The sequence below is a fragment of the Bactrocera dorsalis genome, chromosome 1 (genome assembly GCF_023373825.1).
Source record: "Bactrocera dorsalis isolate Fly_Bdor chromosome 1, ASM2337382v1, whole genome shotgun sequence".
Taxonomy (NCBI): domain Eukaryota; kingdom Metazoa; phylum Arthropoda; class Insecta; order Diptera; family Tephritidae; genus Bactrocera; species Bactrocera dorsalis.
The window spans coordinates 95,897,687-95,907,490 of record NC_064303.1 but is presented as its reverse complement, the minus strand read 5'-3'; the positions used below and the strand labels follow the sequence as shown (position 1 = coordinate 95,907,490).

General features: G+C 36.3%; 1 protein-coding gene across 3 annotated transcripts in view; it reads left to right on the top strand.

Annotated features, from left to right (window-relative positions):
• The first annotated feature begins 280 nt into the window (after positions 1 to 280).
• LOC105233765 (receptor-type tyrosine-protein phosphatase N2) overlaps positions 281 to 9,804 on the top strand; it is a 178,668-nt gene continuing 169,144 nt past the window's right edge. Inside the window, exons 1-2 of one of the 3 annotated variants that reach the window (XM_049457191.1) lie at positions 281 to 430; positions 7,840 to 8,193. The gene's annotated coding sequence lies outside the window, so the exon portion shown is untranslated. The remainder of the gene's footprint in view (positions 431 to 7,839; positions 8,194 to 9,804) is intronic. The other 2 variants (XM_049457213.1, XM_049457202.1) reach the window with 2 other exon arrangements.

The window sequence follows — 9,804 nt, the reverse complement described above, 5'->3', positions numbered from 1 at the left end:
CATGAAAGTGCTTTGTTTCGTAGATACAAGCAATTTAAAAGTAAAAAGTAGAAAATACGATAATTGATTTTCACTAACCAATTTCCTACAGTTCATATATATTGTATGATAAACACGACAAACTTGCTATCGTATACAAAGTACAATTGTTGCTGGTATTTGCAGTGCGTGAGTGTGCTGTTATCGCTGCAAGATACCGAACAGCATTATAACCAACACATACACACACGGTTGACGTGAATGTTGTTGCTGCGCACGAAGTAGGAGAGTCGTCACGGTTGCTGTACGCGACTGTGTGGTTGCTTGCTCCAGCAGTTGCTGCTCACAGCTTATAGCTTACCAAATAAAATCATTCGTTCGCGTTTCAGTAGGACATGAGCAGTCCTTCGGTTGATGCCAAATTCTGAACGAAAGTGTACGTACCACAAAGGTCGGCATATAAATTATATATAGTGGAAGAAAAAGCAGCAATGTTTTGAGGAAAAAGTGGAAAAGCGCACATATACAAGCAAATAACGCTGAGTTTAAAGCAAATGTGTGGAAAAACGTTGCATAGTTTTGGGCTAAATTTAGTTAAATTATTTTAAATACAATATTGTGCTATTTGGCGAACAATTTGGAAATATTTTTGGTGTTTAACTGTGTTCGTTTTTTGTTTTGCGTTGGAATTTTTGTGTGTGCCTACAAAATTTCAAGCTCACAAAGTTGCTATCCGTGTTAAGCTTTTTATGGTGTTCGTGCAACGCTGAGCATGTGTCTGTGCGCTGATGACGTATTAAGTTTTGTTGGTGTACATGCTGCTGGCTCGTGCTTGGCGTGAAAAGCTAGCAGCTGGAGTAGTGGAAAAAAGCAGCTGAAGTCAAGTAGCCGACGTTAGAATGTCAACGTCAACAGTTCGCAGTGTAAACAGTTTTTTTTTAACTGAACTTTAATGAAAAAAGTGATTTTTTTGAAGTGTGAATATTTTCATTGAATTTGTGGAAATTCGAAACAGGAAAATTGGTGGAAAATTAACAACAATGTTGAAAGCCAACAACACTTTAGTAGCAGCTGTGAAATAAATCACGTTTACACACCTAAAACACTCACACTGAAACAAAAAGCGAGTTTGCACGCAAATTTTGTCATGCCAGCTGTGCTTCACACACACACAAATACACAGACATACATATGTATAGAAAGTGTTATTTCATATCTTAAAAGACTCTCCGTAGCGAAGGGTTGCTCTGATTTGCTATTCATTATTTTCCTAAAATATCTGCAAATCACCACAATCATCGTCATCGCTAACGCCCACCAGTGCCTACATGCGCAAACACATACACATAAATACACAAACAACACACACATAAACATGCTCAAGTGTAACGCCAGCAGGCACAGGTAACCTTTCAGGGCCCGGCAGCAGGCCATGAAACGAGCATTACCTAGCTATTTACGTACTTCCCTTCTTACTATTTTTAACTTATCAATTCCATGCCACGAATGCAATAATTTTTCACCTCCGCTGTCCTTTTGTGGTGCCACCGTCGCAGCTAACTAACTGTGCGGTTACTCAAACGCCCTCAATAACTGCCAGCACCTTGCGTCTGTATGTGTGTGCGTACCTGTTCCTAAGCTCGCAATAACAATGTGTATATTTGCGTAACGTGGTGCGCAGCAGCAGCAACAACAAAAACACCAGCTACACCTTTGGCAGTTCATTCATTGCGTTGCCACCTACCACGTTGAGCTTGGTGTTGTTTGTTGTTCTCGTTGTTGTTGCGGTAGCCATAACTTGTATGGTCAATTTGTGTGGGCATTTTGTTTTGTTATTTATTTTCTTTATTTTTCTATGACCGCTTTCGCCGTTGCTGGCGAATGTGTGGTTTGCACAGCTGAAGCTTTTAAATGAAATGGCGAGTTGCACTTTGAATCGATAGCGGTTCTGGTTCTATTGTGCGTCGCAATGTCTAGGTGAAAATTATGAATTCATCAGCAGCTGTGCTTTTCAGAAAAATACATATTTGTGTGTATATTTTTTTTAGAAAAAGGAATTGGTACTCTTCATTAGTCACCTTACTTAATTCATAATGAGAGGAAGGAAAAAACTTCAGTTGCACCGAGCCTATAATTCACTTCATAAATGCAAAAAATTCCATACAAGGACCTAAATTTGATAGGTAAGTTTGTATGTCAGCTACATATATGCTATTGTCACATAGCTGCCATATAAACTCTGAATAATTTACTCGGAGATTGTATTAATTTTAGTGAAAACATCTCGTAAGAAAAAAAGTTGTCCATACAAGGTTTTTTTGTTTGATCGCTAATTTGTACTACTGTGATTGGTTCAAAAATCACTAAATTTTTCTGACTACCAGGTTGTCATGAAACGTACCATTACTGGCGATGATTCTTGGATTTATGTTTACAACCCGGAAACAGAATATCGGTGAGCCAAAGCCAAAAAACTTAGTCAAAAAGCAGGTAAAAAATCAAAGCTATGTTGCCAGTTTTCTTCGATTGTCGAGGTCTGGTGCACTCCGAATTCCTTCCGCTCGGCCAAACTGTCAGCAAAAAATACTATTTGAGTGATAAGCGCCGTTTGCACGATGCTACCCGTAAAAAGAGGCCCGAATTTTGGACCCAAAACTCTTGGTTTTTGTACCACGATACAGTATTGATTCTTTGTGAGTTTTTCGCCAGATTATCAATCAATATCGTGCCGCAACAACTGTATTCGCCTGATTTAGTTCCGCGCAAGTTCTGGCTATTGAGCAAACTCAAACAACCGCTCCGGAGAAAGCATTTTGAGTCAACTGAAGACATTAAACTTAAATCGGTATGCGCATTGAAGACTATTGACTTTAACGACTGTTTCAAGGATTGGAAAAAACATTGGCATAAGTGTATTGGTTCCAAAGGGGATTACTTTGAGAAGACGACATAGATTTTGAAGAATAAATTAATAATTTTATGACAAAAGATTCATTACTTTTTGCTCATAGTAGTATCATAGCTATAAACTAAAGTGATCCGATCTGAATAATTTCTTCAGAGATTGTAGCAATGTTTTAGGTATATTGAGTCTGCCACGATGTTTGTAATACCCAAAATTAAACATCAGAGATTCACAATATAAAAAGTATATGTATATGTGTATATGTATAATAAGTGAGCAGCTTTCTATTACCTGTTTAGAGGTAACTGTGGTTAAAAAACTGCTTGATGATAGTTTTATAAGATATAGTTCTGAAATTTTGCACCCGTTCTTTTCTCAGCTCAAAAAGCTGCTCATTTGAGGGAAGTGCAAATATTATACTCTGCTAATAATCAGGATGGGGTTGTAACATTCCAATTGGCTCCAAACAGCAAAAAGAAAGAACGACTGGCGTGCTGTTGTAATCTCGGCTATAATCGCGTAAGCAGTGTCTACGCCAATGAAGAAGAAGACTCCATCAATCGATTTACCCTAATCGCATATATAGCCGACAACAAGTTAGATAAAGATATTGACAACGTTTTAGAAAGTGATTTGATATTAATTTTGAAAAATTTAGCTTAAAGTATTCACTATTTCCGCACAGAGTGATATTTCATACCACAATTTACTTTCGATAATAAAGTTGTGTAGTTCGATATTATTATTGTTTGCATTCCAAATGTAACATGTTGCATGTCGCTTGTGGTTTGACACCATCACTTACGTTAAGTAATACCTTTTGTTTTGTCAGCGGCAAAAGAAAGCAACAATAAATGCTAAAATTAGGAAGATTGCTGAATAGGCCGACATAAAAGCTTTTCACTAAAGTGTCACATGTATGCGCTTGCAGGCATTTAACCACAAATTTACACATGAAATACATTAAGGTATGCAAATATGAGTAGTTGATTGTTGGGGTATTACAATGCGGTAAAAGTTTTTAGAAGAATTTGGTCAATCGTGTCATGTTTTCTTTTCCTATTTTTTCTATTTTCGAAGCAAAAGAGTATATTTCCATTTAAACACATACATATGTATGCATGTGAGGCTTTACAATATTTCTCTTCAAGGATTGTTATTAAATATGATTTTCATATTGTCTTAACTCAATCTCATCTCTCGGTAATACCAAAAAGTTAGTTATTTTTGTCCAGTATTCTTTAGTTAAAAGCCACCAAGAAAATATAGAAAGCACTTTGGTATCTAAAGAGTCGGCATATCAGTCGTACTATTACTTAGTATCTATTATACACTGTACTTAGTCAGTCAGGTATAATCAGTTATCGAACAGTCAATGTTAGGGCAGGCTGAGAAGAGTACACGGCGCTGATTTCGACCAAGCATCAGTGTAGATGAGTTCAATATTACAAATAATATTAGTAATTACTAAAATCAGAGAAATATATATATATAGGATGACCAAGAAAAATATATTCAAAATGATGAGAAAATATTTATTTTATAATTTTAGACCTTATAAAAGCTCAAACCGCTGTTTATAGCAACCATTCGAATACTAAAATGCCTACAAAACTTACTACAATAAATCACACTGTACACAATAATCACTACAACAACAACGCTTTTCAACAACACAACCCACAAGCATTCTTCAGCCCACTCGAAATAGCAACTCACTTATTCATTCAATTGAATTGTGCAGAGAATGTTACTCATACGCCATGCAACACTACAAACATAACCAAAAAGTGTCGACAACAAGGAGTTGCGCACTAGAGCGATCATGATATGTTTATGAGAGCCTACATGTGAGCGTGGTGAAAATGTGCACTGACAGCTACATTAGGGCCGATGGTGGTGCTGTGAAGTGAATAAACGCAATTATACATACATATAAATAAAGTAATTTTTTCATGTGGGTGTTTGTGTTTTTTTCGTTTTTGTTGACAGAGAGTTTAGCTCAAACGTCATCAGCGCAGCGTTTATACTAATAAGCGTTATAAGGAACCCTTCTCATTATACGTCAATCTATAATGTGTTCACAGCTGCTTGGCTACTTCGCCCTTAAACGTCAGCCACCCACAGCCGGCGTGTGCCAAACAGCGCTCTCTCACTAATACAAGCGCATAAATTGTGTTAAGTGTTGAGACTTTGAATCGTCTCGTTTTTTTTTTTTTGCTTTTTGAAATTTATTTTATTGCTCCGAAAACTCTTTGAAGTAGTGTTGGTGAATTTTGTCTGCTTTAGGCGTTTTTGTCCACCATTTGGAATTTGAGTGACTACGAGTCGCTTTATGATAAACTCTATTGTTGTTAGTGACTTTTGCTGTGGTTTTACAATAAATTGAATTTTTTTCGTGGACAATGCGTCTTTTTAATGTTCAGAGAACTAGTATCATTTTTTTGGTTTAGACATTTTATGAAATATCAAGCGATTGGGTTAATTTGCGTGTGTACATGAAATGAGAACTTCAAAACAATTTGAAAAAGGTGTTTTGAGAAAGAAAAAAAATAAAATTTTTCTCTTAAAATCAAGGCCGTTTTTGTCCCATATATCCATGGATAATTTATCATACAAAGGTGGATTTTTAAATAAAACTATATTAGGTTTTCCAATAGTGATAATATGGTTTCTAAGTGTCGTTACGATTTTTTAATATACACTAATGTTAACAATTTCATCATGGAAATATAAACGCGAGAACAACGTTCAAAAAACCGCTCGAAGTAATGAAAATATTGCCGCCGTTCAGGCAAGTGTTGCTTAAGATTCCAAGATATATCTCAACCACATCTTGGCGGATTTTGAGAAAGAATTGGGATTGTATTATATAAAAAATTGTTCTCACTCAAGAACTGAAGCCATTTGACCACCGTAAACATCGTGAATTTGTTGATTTTGCTTTAGAACAACTTGAAAACCATAACGATTTTTTCAAGAAAATCATCTCACCTATGAGGTTGATTCTGGTGCGAAGAAAATCCACCAATAATTTATGAACAACCATAAATAAATTGGCAGTTTGATATTGTTTTTACGTATGTTGTTGTTGGTGCGTATTTCTTTGGAAATGAAACTGCTGAAAGCGGTACTAACAATGGATAGCATTATAGATCGATGATAACCAACTTCATATGGCCGCAGTTGCAAGAAGTTGATCTCGACAACATCCGATTCCAACTAGATGGGGATACGTGCCACCAATCACGTGCAACAACCCAATTATTACGACAAAAGTGTGGACTTTCGATTATTTAACGAAATTGTGACATTAAATGGCCTCCAAGAAGTTCGGATTTAATACCATTAGACCACTTCATGTGGGATTATTTGAAGTCATCGGTCTTTAGCAATAAATCAGACTCTCTTCAAGCTCTAAAAGGCAATATTGAACGTGCTATTCATGACATCCGACTTTATTTAGAGGAAAAAGTACTCGAAAATTGGGTTCATCGAATTCGTTCCTGCAAAAGAAGTCGTGAAGGTAATTTGAATGATATTATATTCAGAGCTTGATTCTATCAATTTTTCTTTACATAAAAAAAACAAAAAACATTTCAATTTCCTTAAAAATTAGTGTATGTGTGCGTTTTTCACAAAATTGTATCACTCTTATTAGGAAACCCTGTGTAGAAAGCATATAAGGCTTTGTCCAGAACCCTATAAATTGAGTCAGAGTTCTAACTACCATGAAACAAATCAAACAGTGACAACGAAATAATCAGTATTAAATTTTCTTTAGAGTTTGAGATCGAAGCCAAAATGGTATTATGAAATAACAGTATCTACATAGTACAAAAAGTCCTTGGAGATAATTAAGGGAAATTAACTATGAAAGGGAAGGTGAAAGGAACCAACAAGAATTTTGCGAGTCTCAAAGCAAGAAATTCTCACTGAAAGGAAAACCTAGTGGAGCAAGACGGATCGGAGCAATATACATATGTATAATCTTAAACTATATGATAACGGGTGATTCAAGTTTTTCTAATAGCCTATTTTTTGACAGATTACGCATAAGTCGTGTCAAGCTGTCATGTTATTGTATGACATTTCATCATGGAAAGACTTACGTCTGAATAACGTTTACAAATCGTTCAACTTTATTATGAGATTTCACGTTCTGTAAAGAATGTGTTTTGCGCGCTTCGCTCAACTTATGGACATGAGAGTGTACAGGAAGACCAAGGAGAGTCGGTTCGGCGCCGTTCGCAGCAGCTCGGACTTATATAAGGATGCCTGAAATTAAAGCTCGTGATCTCGGTGATATTTAGTTACAACACGACGGCGCCACTTCTCATACATCGCGTCAATGTATGCATTTATTAAGAAAACACTTCGGTGAGCAGATAATTTCTCGTTTGGACACCAAGATGGTGGTGATATGATAATTTTACGATTGGCCAGGATGGTGTGAATATGAGAATTATAAAGTCTATGCGGACAATCCTCATCAGTTACCAGTAGAAATGTTCGAACGAGTCATCGAAAATTGTACCCAACAAATGGATAATCTTCAAAAAATAAATGTCAATTTGAAGTTTCTGTGTTTTTTCTTTAAAAAAAAAGGAAACATTGAAATAGATCACCCTTTAATAGATACCATAACACTTTACTATAATTTACAAATAGAACGTTGTTAATGGGAAAAGATTTATCTGAGAAACGGAAGTGATTATATTAGTTTAATAGAGGCTAAGGAAAATATTAAACGACTTGAAATACGGTGTGAATAAAATTTGCCAACACATACATATATTTTAATACACTTTTATAGTAAAATTGTGCTCCTCCTTATAAAAAAATATAAATATTGTAAGACAATATACTTGTATGTGCGCTTTTCCACTTGCGAACAATTTGTGTTTTTTTTTAATGATTTTGTGTTATAAAAATTAATTGTTTGCTTATTATAGAAAACAACAAAAGTGACCTCCCAAAAGTGTTAAACACATAGCAAATATATGTATATCATTTAAATAAGGAAATAATTCATCTTTAAATCGTAAAAAACATAAAAACCAAAACAAAAAAATATATATTTCATTTTAAGGCGCAGCAAAGTTAGTGAAAGCGAGAAAATAAGAGAGATTGTGATTTCGAGCGAGGGAATAAACTAAGTCAAATTCATGTATATGTAAAAAAGTGAAAAAAAACAACAAGAAGGAGCAGTTAATACACAACAACCACATTTGCATGTCTTCACGAACGGGTTGTGCAGAAAATGGAATAAGAAACTACATGAGCAGCGCGATAAATGTAAAAGTGAGGTGAGTTATGAGAAGCTGTAATTATTATTATTGTACGATATGTTAATAATACATATACATACATACATAATTGTTATATATATACAACTATGTAATTATAAAACATTTATAACGCAAGTAATATTATGTAGTAATAAGTTAGGTTAGATTAGGTTATACTGGCCGGCTATCACGTCATGGAGGAGATAGAAGTTCGGTTTAGTTTGAGGTGAAAAATTCATCATACAGAACATCAAAGTTTTTTGCGAACTTTAAGAGCGGCTTAATATCTACGTATGATACTTCGTCCAGTCCTTTGAACTCCGAAGCTCTTAGATACTTAAGACGAGTTCTACGTAATAATAAGTGAAATTCAAGTAAATAGTTTTCTTATATCTAAATGTGTATATGAAAATATTCAGGAAATAGATTGTCAAATATCTCCCTTCCGCCTTTTTGTCTTTTGAATTTCGCGGCTATTTATAAAGCGCTACAGAGCTCGTATCTGGCAATACTATACATCTTTGAAAGGCCCTGGCATAACCTACAAAACGACGCTATGCATGATTAGTTTGGATATTACGTTCAACAGTTATAGACGTATAAACACGGAGTTCTCTAACGCCGAAATTTGCGCTACTTTAAAGTTTTCCTTCGTTAAAGGCAAATCCGTTAGAGAAACGTTCCGTGAGATTAATGTTGTTTTGGGGGATGGTACTCTATCACTTTGAACTGCGGAGGTATGGTTTCGACTACACAGAGTGGGTGAAAACGACACCATGGATAAGCCAGACGGCGGAAGACCTGTGACGACAAATACCGATCAAATCATAAAAATCATCGAGTTAAAGCGGCATGTGACATCTCGTAATATCGCCCAGAAGATAGGAGTTAGTCACCAAACCATATTAAACCATCTGCAGAAGGCTGGATACACAAAAAACTTGATGTTTGGGTGCCGTATGATTTGACGCAAAAAAAAATTCTGTACCAAATCAACGACTGCGATATACTGCTGAAACGGAACGAACTCGGCCCATTTTTGAAGTGGATGGTGACTGGATCACAAACGACAATATCAAGTGAAAAAGGTCGTGGTCGAAGGCCAGTGAATCGTTCCAAACAGTGGCCACGCCGGGATTATCGGCCAGGAAGGCTTTGTTGTGTGTGTGGTGGTATTGGAAGGGAATCGTTTATTATGAACTGTTCAGATATGGCCAGACGCTTAGTTCTACCATCTGCTACCAACCACTAGACCGCTTGAAGCAGGCGATCGACCAGAAGCGTCCAGAAATGGCCAACAGGAAGTGTGTACTGTTCCACCAGGACAACGCCTGACCACACACTTCGTTGATGACTCGTCAGAAGCTGACGAAGTTGACGGGAGCTCGGATGAGAAGTTTTATCGCATCCATCATATAGCCCGGACATAGCGCCAAGTGACTACCACCTGTTCCTGTCCATGGCGAATGCCCTTGTTGGTGTAAAGTTGAACTAAAAAGAGACTTGTGAAATGAGGACGGGGCTTCTACGAGGGGCTATTATGAAGTTGCCGTCTAGCGTCAAGGGAAATATTTGACAACCTACATCAATAATTTTATCTGAACTGGAAATTGACCATGAAATCAGTAG